The 15,967-nt window shown below is 42.1% G+C and overlaps 2 pseudogenes; one reads left to right on the top strand and one right to left on the bottom strand.

Moving 5' to 3' along the window:
* Positions 1–3,446: 3,446 nt before the first annotated feature.
* Positions 3,447–4,162, bottom strand: LOC123804588 (annotated as a pseudogene).
* A 1,997-nt stretch (positions 4,163–6,159) lies between these two features.
* Positions 6,160–6,351, top strand: LOC123804717 (annotated as a pseudogene).
* The last annotated feature ends 9,616 nt before the right edge of the window (positions 6,352–15,967 follow it).

Here is a 15,967-nt window from a genome sequence, read left to right on the forward strand (position 1 = left end):
ATTTGTCTTTTCTTTTTTTTTAAATTTTTTTTAAAAGATTTTATTTATTTATTTTTAGAGAGGGAAGGGAGGGAAAGGAAGGGAGAGAGAGAGAGAGAGAAACATCAATGTGCGGTTGCTGGGGTTTCTGGCCTGCAACCCAGGAATGTACCCTGGCTGGGAATCGAACCTGGGACACTTTGGTTCCCAGCCCGCGCTCAATCCACTGAGCTATGTCAGCCAGGGCTCAGAAACAAAGCTTTTAATGCCATACACTGAAATTGATAGATGAGAGATACATTATTTTACATTTCGATCAACAGCACTTGCTGACAGTTTAGATGTAGAGGGCTTGGGAGAGGATGACATCAAAGATAACACCAGTGTTTCTAGGTTTGGGGAATAACAATAGTGCCCTTGCCAGTCCCTTCAGCACGGCTTCTCCCAGTGATAGGTCCTTCCCCTTGAGCTTAGGGAGCCAAAGTTTCAAATCAAGAATTCATTAGAATTTACTCTTTTTATTTTTTAATGAATGATGTAGGAATAGTTTCATATTTACAGAAAAATTGCAATGATAGTAACTACAGAGGGGTTCTCTCATATACCCTACACCTAGTTTTCCGTTATTAACATCTTACTTTAGATTGGTACATTTATCACAATTAATGAGCCAATATTGATACAATATTATGAGCTAAAGTTCATATGTTATTCAGATTTCCTTAGTTTTTAGTCTCATATCCTTTTTCTGTTCCAGGATCCCTTCCAGGGTACCATTTAATATGTATTAGTAATAAGAGTTTCCTGCTTTTTATCATTGTCATCCCACATCAATTCGCTGACTAATGGGGAGCAAAACTCTGTTGAAGTAGCCATGCCCAGGATACAGAATAGGCGAATAGCTGACTCTAACCCCTTACCCTTCCTCTCCCTCCTGCCTCCAATCCCCTTTCTTTGAGGCTCCAGGCACTCTTCTCTTCCCCTAGTCCACTCTAGTGCTGTGCGGAATTCAACCTAGCAATGGTAAGTCTTCCTTTGAAGCCAAAGGCTGCTCTCTAGCCTTCTTTACCCGAGGTTATGCTTATCCCCTACACTTAATTGACCGATTAACTAAATTTTCCCTTACTCAGTGAGCTGGCTGGTTTTCTTGATAATTAGTGTCTCAGCACAATTCTAAGCAAGGAATTGTTCATTCTGGTATTGGAAGGATTAAGGACTATTGTTGTCGAGACAAGGAAGTTGGGATGGAATGCTGGTGGACTGAGGAAGTTAACACACCTGGTTTTTATGTGTCCTAAGTAAGGGTGAGATGCACAGGTGCAGAAGTCCTGAAGAAAGTTCGATATCCAGCTTTTGTACACCAATGGGAAGTCAGTGCTTAAATAGAGATCTGAGAGTTGTCTAGCCTTGGAGGTGACAATAGAAAGTAGGAGAGTGAGGGAGAAGAGGAGAGGGCAGCAGAAGGAACCTTGTCCATAGTCAAGGACTGGGGAAGAAGTACCCATGGAGGAGACAGGGAGGAGCTGGAGCTGTGGAGGATCAGAGACAAAGCAGTAGTGTAGAAACCCAAGGAAGAAAGTGTGGAAACCAGGGTGCAGAGGAACAAGGGACATTCAGCAGAGGGAGGACTGGAGAAGGTCTTCAATTTCTGAGTTCAGCTGCAGAGGAGGGACAAGAGGACTTGAACCATGGGGTATAAACTGTTTCATTCAATCAATGGTGAATAGAAAGGAAAGGAATAGGAGAGCAGCTACAAGTTGGAAGAAGATGAGGATAATATTCTCCTATGCATCTTTGAGAGCAGAAGGAAAGTAACTCAGAGAGCAACTTATTGAAAACTATAGAGAAGAAAGACTGGTGGAAGTTAGGGTATAGTTTTTAGTTTCCCTGCTTAGCTAGCATGTAAACTCACAAAGGCAGGGATTACTGTTTTAACTTCTGCTATATTCCAGGAAACTAGAACAGTGCCTGTCACCTGGTAGGTATATAAAAAAATATTGCTGAATAGTGGAGAAGAGTAGGAAGTATTAAGTCTAGACACTAGGAGGAGAGGCTGGCTTTGGAATGAAGGATACATAAGCACCTTCTCCTCTTAGACCACAGGGAAGATTGAGGAGTTATAGATGGGGAAGGAACTGGACTCATGCCTGAGGCCCTGGGCTGAAGTACCCATGTGAAGTACCCATTCTCAATGAGTACCCAGTGAGAACGAACTGTAGGAAGGCAGGCCTGTTAGGGAACTGAGGGCCAGAATCCCCTCCTACCCGACACAGGGCAGCCAGGAGGTGGCCTGGGACTCCAGCTGGGCGCCTTTCCCAGCCCTGTACATTCCAGCTGAGTCCTGCGCACAATGAAGAAAGGGTGTGCAGTGACATGATTTAGGTTAATGAACTACTGATTACCTGCCAAGTGTGTGGGAAGTTGTTTTTCTTTCTTCCCACTTTTGCACAAAAAATTTTTATGAATGATTCATCTTGTCTCATTACTCAGAGTACAAATTTGTGAGCTGATAACAAGAGGTTAAAACCCAGGGAGAACACATCCAACCCCACCCTTACCCCAATTTCTGGTGGATGGCTGTGTTCACTATCTTGACTGTGACATATATATGTATGTCACAACTGTCAAATTGTACATTTACATTTGTGCACTTTGCTGTATGTCACGTACCTCAGTAAAGCTGTTAAGAAAAAGGAAAAGAAGGATCTTATATGTAAAATATTTATGATCACATAATTTGGATATTTAATTTATATACATTTACTTTTGCATATATAAATTGGCCTAATTTATCTTTACAATCAAAGAGAAGGTTATTTTGAAATAAAATAAAGTAATGATTTTGGGAAAACAAAGGACAACTCAGGAGACAAAATACAAGAGCATCATTGTAGGATTCCCAGGCACACACCAGGATAAATTAGCCACACCCTCTCCTGGGAGGAGAATGAAGAGGAGTTAGTCTTTGGTTAGCTGGGGTGAGAATGTTTTGTTCTTTTTGTAAACTTTTTGTAATGCCTTATTTAGTCGGCTGACTCTCTCCCTGTCCCCTCCCTTCCACAGCCTGCAGGAAAAGATGGCTTTCTGCCAGGGAAGCCGGTTGCTGTGCTGATCCTAAGGTCCAGTTCTTTGTCTTCGTGTGCTGCAAAACTTCAGAGACCCAGTCCAGCCCACCAAATGGGTGGATCCAGGGCCTGGTTTCTCTGCCCCAGGATTCAGCAATGAGCCAGACCCTGGCTGAGGCCAGTCCACTTTTAACTTTTCCAAAAAGGTTTTGGAAATTATTTCCGAAGGATTTAACTCATACCCAGTTCAGTCTCTGCCACTGCATTGCAGCTGTAGGGCTCTTATGCTAGACAATGTGCATAAAACAGTGCCGGGGCTGTTCTTAATCCTAAAGCGACAAGGTCAGTTCTTTCTTTCTTTTTTATTTTGGCAGTTTTACAACTTAATTTTACAATCAGCAGTTAGTTCTCATCCACATTAACTGTCTATAGATTTTTGAAAGTGGTGACAGGTATGGAGGTGACCAATATATAGAGCTTGTTTGGTGAATCTTCATCCTCATTACATTTTCTGGGCAACCACACTTGGGCATGGTATGGGACACTGCTTATTGCTTTGGCCCAAACAGCTTTGTTGAGCCTGCTGTCAGTGTACACATCTGGAGTTCCCATCTTTGTGGCAAATTTCTGGATCTCTCTGAGTGCCTGAGGGTACACTTCTTGAAACCCACTCCATGAATTCACTTGTGAATGTGGACGGTGTACTCTCTGGTCACCTTGCTGACGGCAGAACAGTCTTTCTTCTTCTTGCCACCCTTCTATGTGGGATCCGTTACGCCAGGCCCAAGTTGGAAACAAAGTGCATGAGGTATTGTGCACAAGGTTGGTTCTTGACCTTGACTTGAAATTTAGAAACACAAGAGACTAAAATCCCTAGGATGGTGGTAACAAATTAATATTTACTGTGTGGGTTGGAACTGGTCTGCTTAATAGAGCTCATTCATAAGTGGGGAGGGTAACCGTCAGCTACTTCCAGAACTAACAGGCCCCAGATTTTCCAAAAATCTCCAAAAGACTCTAGGGAAACAGAGCCAAGGGTGCCAGTAATTGCCTTCAGGCTTGGCTCAAAAGCCTCCTAAGAGTGACTTCACTGACCACTCTTCATACCTAGTCACCATTGTGATGCCTTTTTAAAATTATCTTCATGACACTTATCAACATCCTATCAATTAACTTACCTGTTTATTTTCTGTCCCTCCTGCATCAAAATACTCTCCTTGGGTGCAGGATCTTACCTTCTGTGTTCACCACTGTATCACCACAATAATGCAGATTAATGGTTTCCCAAAGATGGCCACCTCCTAATCTTAGGAACTCCTGAATATGTTACCTCATGAGGTTTTTAGCAGATGTGATTAAGGATTGTAAAAGGGGGAGAGTATACTAGATTATACGGGTGATCACAAGGGTCCTCATAAGAGAGAGGTAGTAGGATCAGAGTGGAGAAGGAGATGTGACAACAGAAGCAGTGGGCAGAAAGTGGGAGAGAACCATGGCTGATGTGGCTCAGTGGATTGAGTGCCAGCCTGCAAACCAAAGGGTCACCAGTTCAATTCCCAGTCAGGACACACGCCTGGGTTGTAGGCCAGCTTCCCAGTGAGGGGCACATGATAGGCAACCACATATTGATGTTTCTTTCCCTCTCTTTTTCCCTCCCTTCCCCCTCTCTAAAAAATAAATAAATAAATAAATAAATATTTTTTAAAAAGTGGGAGAGAAGTTTGAAAATGCTATGCTGCTGGCTTTAAAGATGGAAGAGGGGTCATGAGCCAAGGAATACAGAAAGCTTCTAGAAGCTGGAAAAGGCCAAGAAACAGATTTTGTCCTAGAACCTTTAGAAGAAACATAGTCCTGCTGACAAATTAATTTTAGGATTTATGACCTCCAGAACTGTAAGATGATAAATTTGTGTTGTTTTAAGCCACCAAATATATGGTAATTTGTTACAGTAGCCATAGAAAACTATTGGGTTGGCCAAAAAGTTTGTTTACTTTTTTCCATATGATGGCTCTAGTAGTGCTTAGATGTCTTCAACTTCATTTGAAACAATTTTGTTGGATTGTATTGTGACAGCTGTCATATCAGCATGCATATTTAAAAAATTTTTCAAAATTGGTGAATTTTTGTGCAGCCATTTAAATATTTAAGATGGAAGAAGATACACAACATTTTCAGCATATTATGCTTTATTATTTCAACAAAGGTAAAAATCCAACTGAAATGCAAAAAATTGTGCAGTTTATGAGGAAGGTGTTGTGACTGATCAAATGTGTCAAAAGGGCTTTGCGAAGTTTCTTGGTACTTTTGACATTTTGGCCAAATAATTATTTGCTGTGGGGCTGTATTATGCACTGGAAGATGTTTAGCAGCACCCCTGGCCTCTACTCATGAAAAGGCAATAGCGGGAGATAGCCGACATACTCAAAATATCCAAATCAACAAAGTTATTGGCAAAAATGAAAAATGTCTTTTATTTTACAGAAAAAACTAAACAGGTTTTTTTGCCAACCCAGTAATACAAATGGTACATGGCACATAACAGATACTCAATAGACATTTGTTGCTTGACCAACTTTCTTACATCTAGGATCCAAGCTGATAATAACAATAATATTTTACAACTTTATAGTGTTATGCAATAATGAAATGTGCTCATATTCTTAATATCATTTTATTTTCACAATTATTAAAATTTTGTAGACAAGGAAACTAAAACTCAGTTGCCCAAAGTCCCTCAGCTTTTTAGGGTCAGAAAGTAGTTTCAGAACCAATATTATTTTCTCCTTACTTTTGTGTAATATATAAACAACACTATGTCAACTATAAAGGATGGGTTAAAAAACATTGGCCCTGACTGGTTTGGCTCAGTGGGTTGGGCATCATTCATGAACCTAAATGTCACCAATTCTATTCCCATTTGGTCTGGGAATAGAATTTCCAGGCATGTGCCTGGATTGTGGGCCACTTTTCCTAGTTGGGGGTGTGCGAGAGACAACCCCGCCATGTGCAAGATGTTTCTCTTGCACGTGCATGGTTCTTTCCCTCTCTTCCTCCCTTCCCCCTCTCTAAAAATAAATAAATAAAATCTTTTAAAAAATTAATTCACTTTTTGCTTCCCTGCATCCAAGAGAGTAACATGGGTCACCAGCAGCTCTACTGAAGCCATGCAAGAAAATGCAGCCAGAGTTCTCATTCTTGTCACATCTGCTCAAACCCGCATGGTCTGATCTGGAAATATGACCTCAATCTGTGCCACTAAGTTTTCCGTCAGTACACAAAGGATACAAGTTTCATTAAGTTGGACTAAGTGAACTCCCATGAATGTGTCATCCAAGAATCTGACTTACCACAGAAACAGTGCTAGCTCTTTGTGTATAAATTTTTTTAAAAACTTCAGTTATAAGTGTTTTAATATAAATGCTATAGGCACATGATTATAGAATTTTTTTTTAATTTACTATTCTCAGCAGATTCATCTTCAAAATTTATGGTTTATTTCCCCGATACTTTTTACATGAATACATGTAAAAGTATTCATGCTGGAAAAAAATTTGGTTCGCAATCCTTTTACTCTAATGGATAAACAAGTTTTATTCTTTTATGTCTTCTTTCAGGTTTCATCTATATACGTTCACATTTAAAATATCTTTGTAATTGTAGTGTGTGTATATTTGTGTGTAGAATTATATGTAGTTTTTATTTTTCTGTTTAACATTATGTTATTGCCTGGGTGTATCAGCTTGGATCCTTCGGAAAGCAGATGCTGAGACAAAATTAAGAAGTGTATTGGGGTTAACGCCTGTGAGAGAGAGAGCGAGCAGGATTGGACAAGGAGAGCCTCAAGTCACGATCAGCGCTAACAAAGTCTCAGCCAAAGATTGCCAATTAGGGGTAATCATGTTGAGCAGAAATGGCCAGTTCTAGTGCCCAAATCATGCTCAGTCATTGGCTGGGGGCTGCCTGGGAAGAGTGTGGTCTCAACTTGAATGAATAGTGAATCCTGAAGGTGCTGTAGCTGGAAGCTGGAAGCTCACTGCACTCTTGGCAGCTGAACAGAAGGTACCTTCTTGAGGAAATCCAAATGAGGAAACTCCATGGCTGCTACAATCTTCCCCTTGTGTTACGTGGATTCACTTCTTACCTACTTGGTAAGGGTTCCATGGAACTCTGTTTCTGAGGAAAAACTTGGATGAAGGAGGTTATTGGAAAAAAGCAGAGCACTCATTGCTGCAGTTGGTCCCAGGATGGCCACTGGTACTCATTTTTCCTTCCTCCACTCTAAATCCACCTCACCATCAGGCCGTCACTTCTACCTCTCTCAGTGGCTTACCTGGTGGTGCGGCCCAAACCCTAAGTCCTCATGGGTCTGAGGCCCTTTCTCAGGACAGAATGAGGCCCTTTCTTGGTCACAACCAGGCAAGGGAGTACCAAGAGGTGCCCAGGCGAATCACATATTCCTCCCTATCCCAGCTGTGTAACACTGTAACAACAATCCTATTTCTTCTCTGATCAAGGTAAACTACCCCTGACAACACAGTCATTTTTTTTTTTTTTTTGGCCTGCTGTTCCCCATATAAAAGGAGTCCAAAGTGCCCAGTTGGCAGTCATGGCATGTCATTTAATGTGACCCTGTGGAAAGAGTATGCTCCTTTGGGCATTTGAAGTTCTAACCCTACCGAGCTCAGAGCTGCTGGAACAGGAAGCACAGACTCCCCCAGAAGGTTGTTGAAAATGCTGGTATGTTGGCGCCATGGTCTGAGTGTGTCCCTCCAGAATTCATATGTTGAAATCCTAATGCCCAAGGTGATGATGTAAGAGGCGGGGCCTTGAGGTGATTAGGTCATGAGGGTGGAGTCCTCATGAATGGGATTAGTGTCCTTGTAAAAGAATCTCGAGAGATCCCTCCCTCCCCTCTGCCACCTGAGGACACAGAGAAAAGACAGCCATCTACGAACCAGGAAGCCCTTACCAAAGACCAGCTTTGCAGGTACCATGATCCTGACCTTCCCAGCCTCTTGCACTGTGAGAAATAAATGTTTGTTGTTTAAAATCTACACAGTCAGTGGTGTTTAATTACAGCAGCATGAGCTAAAACAGTGGTGCTACTCCTTTCCCACTCCAGGCCACATTCAGAGCTGGCAGTCTGTTGTGTCACTTAGGGTATTGGCCAGAGCAGTGCTCCCAGTGAGGAAAGTATTGCCTTCACACCCAGAAGAGATCTCCCTGGTACTGTGATTCCTTCTCTGTGGTAAGGACAGAAGATGCAGCAACTTGTCTTTTGCTTTGGAAGGGACGTCTTGGCATGTCTCTTAAACACTGGACTCCTAAACACTTTACCGATGTGGTAGCCCCCTGAAACTTTATTTGTAGGGATTTATCTTCCACACTCTGGAGCACATGTGTCTTACCAAGGCTTCTTACATGCTAACTACTCTTGCTCATCCTGACTGATCAGCATGATGTCATCAATGTAATGGATCAAAGGGATGTTCTGCAGGATGTCCAAACAGACCAGACTGCTTTTGACTAGATGAGGTGGACCCACTATAAACTGGACTTTGACTAACACTCTATTTATTACTTGCCCACATTAGCTCCCACTCCAACAAGGGTATGATGATGATGCTTTGAGTCTGCAGGTATCAGTGTCAACTCTGATCCTGTGTCTAGCAGCCCTCAAAACACCTGGGTGTTCTTTTGGCTTTTGGTTCAAAGGTGGCATAGGTGCAACTTCCTTTGGTCATCCTGATCCTAGTTTATTAGATACCAGCTGCCTCCACCAAAGTTTGGGGCCAAACTTAGACCCCAATAAGATCAATGTCATATATCTGAGTTGCAGTTGGTGCCACATCTGCCCTGATGCCCAAGATGGGCTCCTTGGGCCTCTCTCCAAAAAAGCTTGGTGATGACATGGCCAAATAAAATGGTGATTGGAAGGGCCAGTGACACTGACCATTCAGAATAGACAGGCCCCGACTAAGGTAGTGCTTTCTGCCTTTGGCCTGATCGTCAAAGCCCTCAAAGAACAGCCACAAGACAGAAAGAAGCAAAAAGAAACAAACAAAAACCATTAAGCACAGTGGAATTATCACTTTTGATTAGATTGTCAAAATTGCCCAACAGATGTGGCACCAGTCTTTAGCTAGAGAACTCTCTGGAACCATCAAAGAGATCCTGGGGGCTGCTCAGTCTGTGGGCTGCAATGTTGATGACCACCACTCTCATGACATCATAGATGACATCAGCAGTGATGCAGCCTTGGCCAATGTGGCTCAGTTGGTTGGGGCATTGTCCCTTAAACTGAAAGGACACAGTTTTAATTCCTGGTCAGGGCACATGCCTGGGTTGCAGGTTTGGTCCTCAGTTGGGGTACTGCGAAAGGCAGTACAGGATCAATGTTTCTCTCTCACATTAGCGTTTCTCTCTCTCTCCCTCCCTCCCACTCTTCCCCCCTCTCTAAAATGAATGAACATGTCCTTAGGTGAGGGTAAAAAAAATAAATAAAATAAAATAAATAAAATAAATTAAATTAAATTAAAAAAAAATAAACAGTGGTGTAGTAGAATGCTCAGCTAGTTGAGAATTACAAAGGAAAATATTTCAATGAAAGATCATTTGGCCCTGGCTGGTGTGGCTCAGTGGATTGAGTACCAGCCTGCAAACCAAAGGGTCCCCATTCATTTCCCAGTCAGGGTACATGCCTGGGTTGCAGGCCAGGTCCATAGTTGGGGGCGCACTAGAGGCAACCACACATTGATGTTTTTCTTCCTCTCTTTCTCCCTCCCTTTCCCTCCCTCCTTATTTATTTATTAAAAATAAATAAATAAAATCTTATTAAAAATAAATAAAATCTTTAAGAAAAGCCATGTGATTACCAAAACAAACAAACAAACAAACAAACAAACACTAAACTAAATCAATGCCCGTGTGTTCTCCTCATCTACTGATGGTTACCTGAGTAAATATAAGTCCCTTTCTGGAAGAACTGGGGGATCATTACAGTGTATACTTACCATGGTATTGCCAGTTTTGGACATCAGGTCACCTCTTTTTTAAAATCTATTTTTAGAGAAGGGAAAAGAGGTAAAGAGAGAGGGAGAGAAACAACAGTGTGGGAGAGAAGCATCAATGAGAGAGAAATATCTATTGGTTGCTTCTTGTAGGTAACCTAGCCATGTACACTGACCAAGAATCAAACTGGGAACCTTTTGCTTTGCAGGACACTGCCCAACCAACTGAGCCACACCAGACAAGGCCTGGCCACCTCTTTAACCAATGAAGTTTGGGTATAAAAACTGACTTAGGTTGAGGGACTGACTCATGACAAGGGATCATTTTTTACTAGGTTCCCACCCATATATCTATGCTTTCTTTCAATCACATATATTCAGCAATACCCTGTTCTTTGTTGTTGTTTGGTTTATTAATTTCTATTGTTTTAGCAATACACTTGTTTTGACTACACATCTATTTTGCCCTAAGGGATTCCATGTTGTATTAACCATCTTTATAATTCTTTGTGGCAAGCTCTCAGAGCTGCCCCTCTGACCTTGCCAGTTATTATAATTGTCACCCCCAGGTTTCTGGCAATTAAGTGTTGACACTCGGCCTTTATTGCTTTGGGGCCCCACTATCCCTGTTGCTGTAAAAGAACCAAACTATGGCAGCATCTCCTCTTGTTATCTCTGGCTTTCAGGAAAAAGCTGCTCAGTGAGGTTGGCACTCCTCTAACTAGCCCATTCCTGATGACCTTGGTAAGTGGGGTTCCTGCACCTGTAGCACAGCCTTTGGTAGGGCCTCTGGCCTCTTATAATTAACTACTTTAGCTTGCCCATGTCACTGAGCCATTTAATCCTTCCCCCAATTGCTGTGGCAATTCAGGCAGTTGAACTTCACTCAGTAAAGGTTATCATTTCCTCCATATTTCTAGGAGTCATTGGGGCAGGTCCTTACCAGAAAGTTAAATCCTATTCCAAGAGAGTGAGCCCCAGTCAATAAACTCTCCCTTATTCAGTCTTATATTTTAGCCCCTTGATTAAGCACCATCAAAGTCCAATCCCACAGGCATTCCCCAGCTCTTACCGGTACATGTTGGTTAGTTCTTGCAGGTACTTTGGGCCCCTCATCAGGACCAGCATATTTTCTCTGGACTATGTTGTAACTTGATCAGAATTAAGATCCTGGCAGTCAGGACAGGAGGCAGAGGCAAATTCTGAGGGGAAGAGACCCCTGCAGTGTCTTTCCACATGGAGGGAGTGCTAGCTCTTAATAGGGAGGGATGGGCCACCTCTTAAGGTCTGAGGGTACAGAGGGATGTAGGGAGCCAAAATCTTTGGGGGTTCCACCTAGATCTCCATTCCATATAGCAGGGTCTTGAGTTTTCCAAACCTGAAGCCTTGACCTTGGTTACAGATCTGCCTCCTGGATCTCTCTTAAATCCTAAATTTGACCTCCAGACATTTTTGTTCTTCCACTGCTATAGATAAATGCCTCTTTGTAATCCATAAAAGGCTCTTTGGCCTTCACAGTTAATTCTTAATGTTTGGTAACTGCTCTCACTTTTTCATTATCTCTTGGCAGTGTTCAAGACAACTTAATAACAGCCAACCAATTCTGTTGTCCCTATATTCATGGCTCCCTCTCTGCCTACCTAATATGCTTGAAGTACTGCACCATAGGAACATTGTCCCACTTCACCATCAGTGAAAGTTTTAGCAAGTGGGTCCCCATTTTGTCCCAGAGACTATCTGTAGCCCACATTCTTACACAGGAGAGGTTCTTATTACAAGCCAGGTAGGGAGTAATGCATATTCCAAACCTTAACTTACTGCCTGCTTTTTCAGACCACTCCTGAGTCCATTCAGGTGGTCTGGGAAGCAGATGCTGACAAGAAATTAGGAGTGCAAGCAGTTCATGGGGTGGTAGCGCCTGTGAAAGATAAGGGGGAAAGGAGGAGGACTGGGTAGAGAAAGCCTTCACATAGTGATGCAGATTTGATACCTGTGAAAGGAAAGGATGTAAGTAGCCGAATTGGACAAGGAAAACCTCAAGCCATGATGCCCATCCTTCCAAGTTGCACTCAACCCAATAGAAAGCTCCAGAGCAGAGTATTCTGTAAAGGAGTCCAACAGAGGGCAGAAATGGTCTGGCCCTAAAACCCATCCTGTGCCTAATCACAGGCTGATGGCCACTCAGGTAGAGTGAGGTCTTAACTCTGACACTGTAATGGATCCCACAGTGATATAGCTGGAGACTGATCGCTAACTGCACTTTGGCAGTTGAATGGCAGATTATTTCTTAAAGGAGATCTGAGCTGCACATCTCCATGGCTGCCGTATCAGGTATTTTGTCTTCGAGTCCAGTACTATGTCCATATATCATCTTGCTTCTGTATTTGAGACATTACTTTGAAAAAAAATTCAGATAAAGAAGCTGGGGAAATCAGGCAATTAGTGGGAGTCTGCTGAAACACTTTGTCACAGTGGCCTGTGAGAGAATGTGGGGCTTTGGGAATGTGTGTATAAGTTTAAACTGCCAAGCTTCTGTCTCCTTCACTGACGAGGAAAGGAAAGTAAGAGGCGAGGTGGAATCAGCTGTTGTTTGGGTGTGTAGAGGAAGGCTGGCTCTCTCCTCAGTGCGGCGTTTTAACAACTCACGGGGAAAAAGTACGTGGAAAGAATCTGTTCCTTTTGGTTTCCATTGGAATTGGAAATATGTAGCCTTCTTGCTCTTTTTTTTCCCCTTTTTCTTTTAAAGGATACTCCCATTTTGCAATGTATACTGCAGACTTTGAACATACTGGAACTTAGTTCCTCACAGCATTAGAGGTGGGGCAGCTGAGATGGTAAAGGAGTTAGAGGCTGTGTGGAGACTTGAGGAGCTTGGGGATGAGTCCTTTCCTTATCAGAAAGTGACTCATTAGGCTAAAAAGGTTGCCTGGAATTCTTTGTCCCAGTCACCAGTTGTGTATCAGATTTGGTTACACTTATTCATGTTCCCAGCTAATGCTAAAAGGGAAGACAGAACATGACTGTCTCCCCTCTGCCCCAGAAGTCCAAAGGAAACAATATAATTATGAAATCTGGGACCAACTTCTTAATTTCTCAGGAAAAAAACCTGAATCCCAGAGATTTTAGGAAACTTGGTTAGAATTGCAGCTTTCCCAAAAATAAAATTAGAATATGTCTCTTACCCCCAACTCAGTGTTCTACATCAGTGGCTTGCACTCAAGGAATCTCTGTGACTCTACCTCCCTAGTCAGACTGAGGAAAGAGTGGAGGATGATGGTCAAAAAGAATAAAATATCTTTTGGGGAATCTTGGAGATTCTGAACCCAGAATCAAGTGAGTACACAAAGTATGTCAAATGAGAATATAAAGTGGGTATTTCTTATTATTTTCCCTAACAACACCCATAGTAGAAATTTTAGTCAACAAAGAAAAGCCTCAATTGATAGTATAATTACATATTATTGCTGTTGAAGAGTAAAGTATCTATAAACAAAGCTTGAGAAAGCAATGATGAGTGATATGCTAAGGACATCAGGGTGGATGGTTCCTTTCATTTCCCTCCCTTTGCCAACACCCTGTCACTGTATTTATCATATTAACCTAGATTAGCCTTTTGAAGTACTGCCACCTTCTTGCTCAAAAACCTTCAATGGCTCTCCATTACCTCCCAATGAAGCCCACATTTCTTATCCTGACATTCAAGGCCTTATGTAATCTATCCCAGAGTCTACCTTTCCAGACTTACTTTCCATTACTCTGTCCTTTTGCTCAGCTTGTAAGCGCTCCTTCTAGTTCCCACAACAGACCTCGTCCCAAGAACCTCTGCATGTTTTCTTGACTTCATTCTTCTTTTGCTTTTAACTATGTTTTTTTCAAGGCCCAGATTAGATATCACCCTATTCCAGCTGAAAGGGAGACTTTCCAGCAGCATTTTCATTTTTGCCTTTCTTTTTTTTTTTTAAGATTTTATTTATTAATTTTAGAGAGGGAAGGGAGGGAGAGAGAGAGAGAGAAAAAGAGAAACATCAATGTGCGGTTGCTGGGGGTCATGGCCTGCAACCCAGGCATGTGCCCTGACTGGGAATCAAACCTGTGACACTTTCGTTCGCAGCCTGCGCTCAATCCACTGAGCTACGCCAGCCAGGACATTTTTGCCTTTCATTGGGCAATTTATATCCCTCTTGGAGGTGATTCCCCAGTTCCAAAACTTGTTTACAAAGTCTCCTGCCCTAGGAGTCGCTTTTATCCTGGCAGGTCCAGCGATCTTATCTGATTCAACTTCCTCAAGTCATCATTCCTTCCAGCCTGGTCTTCCAATTTAAGTTCTAGAACACAGATTTACCTTTTCCTGTTGGTCCAGACTTTACTGTTCTCTCTCTCCCTTTTATTTTTTGACTCTTGCTCACTCTTCTGGCTTATTCTCAAAATATAACCAAGACTCTCCTTTCTAAAAACAAAACAAATATAAAACTTCCCTTGTCTTAAGTCAAAGGACGCTTTCTTTTTCTCTTTTCTTGATATTTTCTTGTTGCAGCCTGAGCAGAGGAGCTACCACTCTGCTGAAACTGACGTCTGCAAGATCAGCCATAACTTCCAAACACCAAATTTCAGGATCTTTCTCTACTGGACTACTTCTCTTTCATGGACTTTTTCATCTATCTCTCAGAATATTTCATCATTTTTTTTCCCATCTGTTCCTATTTCTCAAGGTTTGTTTTTTGGTCCTCTTTGAAAACTTCCAGGTCAGACAGAAAACTGTACTTGAACAATGATTAAAATTTAAAAAAAAAAAATATATATATATATATATATAAAACTTCCACATTTATGAGGATGATTCTCAGATCTGTCTCTATCCCTAAAGTCTCTTTTAAACTTCATTTCCAGTTGTTTCCTAGACTTAAGTGTGTACCCTGCCTCCTTTTCCAAAATGGCAATCTCCAAAGTTAATTTATTACATTCTTCACTTTCTAGATCCTTCCAAAAACCTTCTGTCTCCGGCCCTTTGAATCTTAGCCAATGACATCACCTCTTTTCCATTATTTATCTTTAATTAATTTTCTTGTAGCCTTCCCTGATGCTCCATTTAGGAACTGGACACAGATTAACAGGTGATTTTTGAAATAACAATTTGAATAGGGTTGTTACTGGTCCTGGGGACAATCTTGGAGAACTCAGGACAGAAGTGAAGAGAGCATTGTAAAACAGGAATTGGGCTCCAAATTCACTTCGATGAAACCTCCAATTTACCTAAAATGTTTTTCCTTACACTGTTTCACAAAAGTAAAGCTACCCTGTTGAATATCAATGTTATCTTTTTCTTCTTTCTTAATATTGTATTTCGTTTAATTTTCTACCTTTGCTGTATTTACAAACTGGCCATTTTTGCCCAGTTGTAACGTTTCTTAAGAAGAGCATGACAAACTCCGGAAAAAGACCTTGGTGTGCCTTCACCCCCGGTGCCTGGTGGCGCCCTCCTGAGATTGAGCACTCGCCTGAGGAACGGATGACTTGGTGGTGACTCAGAGGGCTCCAGGGCTTTTTTCCTTGCAGTCCCTGTTCAGAGTGCTGGGGTGGGATGTCTCCTTTACCATCCTCACTTTTTATTTACCACAACTACGCTCAATATCCTAATTATTAAGCTGTTACCCAGGAGAGATTGGGCGTTTCCACGTTTCCAGTATCTGTGTCAATTCAACAGTCTCATATTTCAGAAAAACACTCTCCCCACCCCCCACCCTCGTCAGGAGATAAGAGCCGTCTCAGAGGGACACTTCGTCTTCGGAGCCCCACCCCCACACGGTTTTTGTTGTTCCTTCCCTGCGCTTGGGCCGGTTTGATTACTCGAACCTTACATAAAGCTTCCTTTGGAATGCAGGGACTTTGCATCCTTGCAGAGGAGCTGGTAGGTGG

The sequence above is a fragment of the Phyllostomus hastatus genome, unplaced genomic scaffold (assembly GCF_019186645.2).
Source record: "Phyllostomus hastatus isolate PE091 unplaced genomic scaffold, TTU_PhHast_1.1 phas_scaffold_216, whole genome shotgun sequence".
Lineage (NCBI taxonomy): Eukaryota > Metazoa > Chordata > Mammalia > Chiroptera > Phyllostomidae > Phyllostomus > Phyllostomus hastatus.